Genomic DNA, 7,036 nt, shown 5'->3' on the forward strand with positions numbered 1-7,036 from the left:
GAGATCATGGTGTCATGCCGGTGACGAAGATGATCATGGCGCCCCGAAGATGGAGATCAAAGGAGCAATATGATATTGGCCATATCATGTCACTATTTGATTGCATGTGATGTTTATCATGTTTTACATCTTATTTGCTTAGAACGACGGTAGCTTAAATAAGATGATCCCTCGAAATAATTTCAAGAAAAGTGTTCCCCCTAACTGTGCACCGTTGCAAAGGTTCGTTGTTTCGAAGCACCACGTGATGATCGGGTGTGATAGATCCTAACGTTCGAATACAATGGGTATAAGCCAGATTTACACACGCAATACACTTAGGTTGACTTGACGAGCCTAGCATGTACAGACATGGCCTCGGAACACGGAGGACCGAAAGGTCGAGCATGAGTCGTATAGAAGATACGATCAACATGGAGATGTTCACCGATATCGACTAGTCCGTCTCACGTGATGATCGGACACGGCCTAGTTGACTCGGATCATGTTTCACTTAGATGACTAGAGGGATGTCTGTCTGAGTGGGAGTTCATTGAATAATTTGATTAGATGAACTTAATTATCATGAACTTAGTCTAAAATCTATACAATATGTCTTGTAGATCAAATGGCCCATGTTACCCTCAACTTCAACGCGTTCCTAGAGAAAACCAAGCTGAAAGATGATGGCAGCAACTATACGGACAGGGTCCGGAACCTGAGGATCATCCTCATAGATGCCAAGAAAGATTATGTCCTAGAAGCACCGCTAGGTGAAGCACCCATCCCAAAGAACCAAGACGTTATGAACGCTTGGCAGTCTAGTGCTGATGATTACTCCCTCGTTCAGTGCGGCATGCTTTACAGCTTAGAACCGGGTCTCCAAAAACGTTTTGAGCAACACGGAGCATATGAGATGTTCGAAGAGCTGAAAATGGTTTTCCAAGCTCATGCCCAGGTCGAGAGATATGAAGTCTCCGACAAGTTCTTCAGCTGTAAGATGGAGGAAAATAGTTCTGTCAGTGAGCACATACTCAAGATGTCTGGGTTGCACAACCGCTTGACTCAGCTGGGAGTTAATCTCCCGGAAGACGCGGTCATTGATAGAATCCTTCAGTCGCTTCCACCGAGCTACAAGAGCTTTGTGATGAACTTCAATATGCATGGGATGGAAATAACCATTCCTGAGGTATAATCAATGCTGAAATCAGCGGAGGTAGAGATCAAAAAGGAACATCAAGTGTTGATGGTAAATAAAACCACTAAGTTCAAGAAAGGCAAGGGTAAGAAGAACTTCAAGAAGGACGGCAAGGGAGTTGCCGCGCCCGGTAAGCCAGTTGCCGGGAAGAAGCCAAGGAATGGACCCAAGCCTGAGACTGAGTGCTTTTATTGCAAGGGAAGTGGTCACTGGAAGCGGAACTGCCCCAAGTACTTAGCGGACAAGAAGGCCAGCAACACCAAAAGTATATGTGATATACATGTAATTGATGTGTACCTTACCAGTACTCGTAGTAGCTCTTGGGTATTTGATACCGGTGTGGTTGCTCATATTTGTAACTCAAAGCAGGAGCTGCGGAATAAGCGGAGACTGGCGACGGACGAGGTGACGATGCGCGTCGGGAATGGTTCCAAGGTCGATGTGATCGCCGTCGGCACGCTACCTCTACATTTACCTACGGGATTAGTTTTAAACCTCAATAATTGTTATTTAGTACCAGCTTTGAGCATGAACATTATATCTGGATCTCATTTAATACAAGATGGCTACTCATTTAAATCCGAGAATAATGGTTGTTCTATTTATATGAGAGATATGTTTTATGGTCATGCCCCGATGGTCAATGGTTTATTCTTAATGAATCTCGAACGTGATGTTACACATATTCATAGTGTGAATATCAAAAGATGTAAAGTTGATAACGATAGTCCCACATACTTGTGGCACTGCCGCCTTGGTCATATTGGTGTCAAGCGCATGAAGAAGGTCCATGCTGATGGACTTTTAGAGCCTCTCGATTATGAATCATTTGACACATGCGAACCATGCCTCATGGGCAAAATGACCAAGACTCCGTTCTCCGGAACAATAGAGCAGCAACCAACTTATTGGAAATCATACATACTGATGTGTGCAGTTCAATGAGAGTTGAGGCTCGCGGAGGATATCGTTATGTTCTCACTCTCACTAACGACTTGAGTAGATATGGGTATGTCTACTTGATGAAACACAAGTCTGAGACCTTTGAAAAGTTCAGGGAATTTTAGAATGAGGTAGAGAATCAACGTGACCGAAAGATAAATTTCTTACGATCAGATCGTGGAGGAGAATATTTAAGTCACGAATTTGGTACGCACTTAAGGAAATGTGGAATCGTTTCACAACTCACGCCGCCTGGAACACCTCAGCGTAACGGTGTGTCCGAACACTGTAATCGCACTTTATTGGATGTGGTGCGATCTATGATGTCTCTTACCGATTACCGCTATCATTTTGGGGATACGCTCTAGAGACAGCTACATTCACTTTAAATAGGGCACCGTCTAAATCCGTTGAGACGACACCGTATGAATTATGGTTTGGGAAGAAACCTAAGCTGTCGTTTCTAAAAGTTTGGGGATGCGATGCTTATGTCAAGAAACTTCAACCTGAAAAGCTCAAACCCAAGTCGAAAAATGCGTCTTCATAGGATACCCTAAGGAAACCATTGGGTATACCTTCTACCTAAGATCCGAGGGCAAGATCTTTGTTGCCAAGAACGGGTCCTTTCTGGAGAAAGAGTTTCTCTCGAAAGAATTAAGTGGGAGGAAAGTAGAGCTTGATGAAGTACTACCTCTTGAACTGGTGAGTAGCGCAACTCAGGAAGATGTTCCTGTGGTGCAAGCACCAACTGAAGGGGAAGTTAATGATGATGATCAAGGTACTTCGGATCAAGTTACTACTGAACTTCGTAGGTCCACGAGGACACATTCCACACCAGAGTGGTATGGCAACCCTGTCCTGAAAATCATGTTGTTAGACAACGGTGAACCTTCGAACTATGAAGAAGCGATGGTGGGCCCAGATTCCAACAAATGGCTTGAAGCCATGCAATCTGAGATAGGATCCATGTATGAAAACAAAGTATGGACTTTCACAGACTTGCCCGATGATCGGTGAGCGATTGAAAACAAATGGATCTTTAAGAAGAAGACGGACGCGGATGGTAATGTTACCATCTATAAAGCTCGACTAGTCGCTAAGGGTTATCGACAAGTTCAAGGGGTTGACTACGATGAGACATTCTCTCCCGTAGAGAAGCTAAAGTCAGTCTGAATCATGTTAGCAATTGCCGCATACTATGATTATGAGATATGGCAAATGGACGTCAAAACGGCATTCCTTAACGGCCATCTTAAGGAAGAACTGTATATGATGCAGCCGGAAGGTTTTGTCGACCCTGAGAATGCTAACAAGGTATGCAAGCTCCAGCGATCCATTTATGGGCTGGTGCAAGCATCTCGGAGTTGGAACATTCACTTTGATGAGATGATCAAAGCGTTTGGGTTTATGCAGACTTATGGAGAAGCCTGCGTTTACAAAAAAGTGAGTGGGAGCTCTATAGCATTTCTCATATTATATGTAGATAGCATACTTTTGATGGGAAATGATATAGAACTTTTGGACAACATTAAGGCCTACTTGAATAAGTGTTTTTCAATGGAGGACCTTGGAGAAGCTGCTTACATATTAGGCATCAAAATCTATAGGGATAGATCGAGACACCTCATAGGTCTTTCACAAAGCACATACCTTGATAAGATATTGAAGAAGTTCAATATGGATCAGTCCAAGAAAGGGTTCTTGCCTGTATTGCAAGGTGTGAGATTGAGCTCGGCTCAATGCCCGACCACGGCAGAAGATAAAGAAGAGATGAGTGTCATATCCTACGCCTCAGCCATAGGTTCTATTATGTATGCCATGCTGTGTACCAGACCAGATTTAAACCTTGCCGTAAGTTTGGTAGGAAGGTACCCAAGTAATCCCAGCAAGGAACACTGGACAGCGGTCAAGAACATCCTAAAGTACCTGAAAAGGACTAAGGATATGTTTCTCGTTTATGGAGGTGATGAAGAGCTCGTCGTAAAGGGTTACGTCGACGCTAGCTTCGACACAGATCTGGATGACTCTAAGTCACAAACCGGATACGTGTATATTTTGAATGGTGGGGCAGTATGATGGTGCAGTGGCAAGCAAAGCGTCGTGGCGGGATCTACATGTGAAGCAGAGTACATGGCAGCCTCGGAGGCAGCACATGAAGCAATCTGGGTGAAGGTGTTCATCACCGACCTAGGAGTCATACCCAATGCGTCGGGGCCGATCACACTCTTCTGTGACAGCACTGGAGCTATTGCACTTGCCATGGAGCCCAGGTTTCACAAGAAGACTAGGCACATCAAGCGTCGCTTCAACTCCATACGTGAAAATGTTCAAGATGGAGACATAGATATTTGTAAAGTACAAACGGACCTAAATGTAGCAGATCCGTTGTCTAAACCTCTCCCTAGGGCAAAACATGATCAACACCAGAACGCTATGGGTGTTCGATTCATCACAATGTAACTAGAATATTGACTCTAGTGCAAGTGGGAGACTGTTGGAAATATGCCCTAGAGGCAATAATAAAATGGTTATTATTATATTTCTTTGTTCATGATAATTGTCTGTTATTCATGATATAACCGTGTTATCCAGAAATCGTAATACACGTGTGAATACATAGACCACAACATGTCCCTAGTAAGCCTCTAGTTGACTAGCTCGTTGATCAACAGATAGTCATGTTTTCCTGACTATGGGCATTGGATGTCATTGACAACGGGATCACATCATTAGGAGAATGATGTGATGGACAAGACCCAATCCTAAGCATAGCTCAAAGATCGTGTAGTTCGTTTAGCTAGAGCTTTTCCAAATATCAAGTATCATTTCCTTAGACCATGAGATTGTGCAACTCCCGGATACCGTAGGAGTGCTTTGGGTGTGCCAAACGCCACAACGTAACTCGGTGACTATAAAGGTGCACTACGGGTATCTCCGAAAGTGTCTGTTGGGTTGGCATGAATCGAGACTGGGATTTGTCACTCCGTATGACAGAGAGGTATCTCTGGGCCCACTCGGTAATGCACCATCATAATGAGATCAATGTGACCAAGTGTCTGGTCACGGGATCATGCATTACGGTACGAGTAATGTGACTTGCCGGTAACGAGATTAAACGAGGTATTGGAATACCGACGATCGAGTCTCGGGCAAGTAACATACCGATTGACAAAGGGAATTGTATACGGGGTTGATTGAATCCTCGACATCGTGGTTCATCCGATGAGATCATCGAGGAGCATGTGGGAGCCAACATGGGTATCCAGATCCTGCTGTTGGTTATTGACCGGAGAGGCATCTCGGTCATGTCTGCATGTCTCCTGAACCCGTAGGGTCTACACACTTAAGGTTCGGTGACGCTAGGGTTGTAGAGATATGAATATGCAGTAACCCGAAAGTTGTTCGAAGTCCCGGATGAGATCCCGGATGTCACGAGGAGTTCCGGAATGGTCCGGAGGTGAAGAATTATATATAGGAAGTGCAGTTTCGGCCATCGGGAAAGTTTCGGGGGTCACCGGTATTGTACCGGGACCACTGGAAGGGTCCCGGGGGTCCACTGGGTGGGGCCACCTTTTCCGGAGGACCCCATGGGCTGAAGTGGGAGGGGAACCAGCCCCTGGTGGCCTGGTGTGCCCCCCCTTGGGCCCCCCCTGCGCCTAGGTTTGGAAACCCTAGGGGTGGGGGGCGCCTCCACTTGCATTGGGGGGAAGCCACCCCCTTGGCCGCCGCCCCCCTTGGAGATCCCATCTCCTAGGGCCAGCGCCCCCCCCAGGGGGCCTATATAAAGGGGGGAGGGAGGGCAGCCACACACCCATGCTCTTGGGGCCTCCCTCTCCCCATTGCTACACCTCTCCCTCTCGTAGAAGCTCGGCAAAGCTCTGCCGAGATTGCTGCTGCATCCATCACCACGCCGTCATGCTGCTGGATCTCCATCAACCTCTCCTTCCCCCTTGCTGGATCAAGAAGGAGGAGACGTCTTCCTCAATCGTACGTGTGTTGAACGCGGAGGTGATGTCCGTTCAGCACTAGGATCATCGGTGATTTGGATCACGACAAGTACGACTCCTTCAACCCCGTTCTCTTGAACGCTTCCGCTCGCGATCTACAAGGGTATGTAGATGCACTCCTTTCTCTCATTGCTAGATGAACTCATAGATTGATCTTGGTGAACGTAGGAAATTTTTTATTTTATGCAACGTTCCCCAACAGTCATACGTGGGGAGGGGGGTCGTAAGCACCCTCTGGACATCAATTGGCCACAACGTTTGACTTACCAAATCTTCATCCTAGCAATTGTTGATTGGGTCTATAAGATCATCAACTTCTGTTAGAAGCTGCCCTCTTCTAGGAGTGATAATTTTCCTATTTGCCCCATTCGGGATCCATGCATCTCTCCAAACATCAATATTCTGTCCATACAACTCTCCAAATATAACCTTTTTTGAGAGAATCCACTCCGGCCATAATGCTTTGCCAAGTGAAAGAGGATCCTTTTTTCAGACTCGCATTCATTAAATCTCCATCCGGAAAATATTTAGCTCTCAAAATGATGGCACATAGGGAATCAGGATTATCAAGCAGGCGCCACGCTTGTTTGGCTAACAAGGCTAGATCGAAACAATGTATGTCTCGAACACCCATTCCTCGGTCTTTTGGCACACACATCTTCCACCACCATGCCATCCAATGCATTCTCTTCTGATTTTCTTCGTCACCCCACCAAAAATGCGATATCGCGTCAATGATTCCTTTACATATCTTTTTAAGAATTTTAAAGACGGATATTGCATAAGTTGGGATAGCTTGTACAACCGATTTGAGAAGGATTTCCTTTCCTCCATAGCAGCTTTTCCTTCCAACCACTGATTTTCATAACAATTCGATCTATCATTTCCATTATGCTAGGACGTCACAACC

This window comes from Triticum dicoccoides, chromosome 3B, assembly GCF_002162155.2.
Source record: "Triticum dicoccoides isolate Atlit2015 ecotype Zavitan chromosome 3B, WEW_v2.0, whole genome shotgun sequence".
NCBI classification, from domain to species: domain Eukaryota; kingdom Viridiplantae; phylum Streptophyta; class Magnoliopsida; order Poales; family Poaceae; genus Triticum; species Triticum dicoccoides.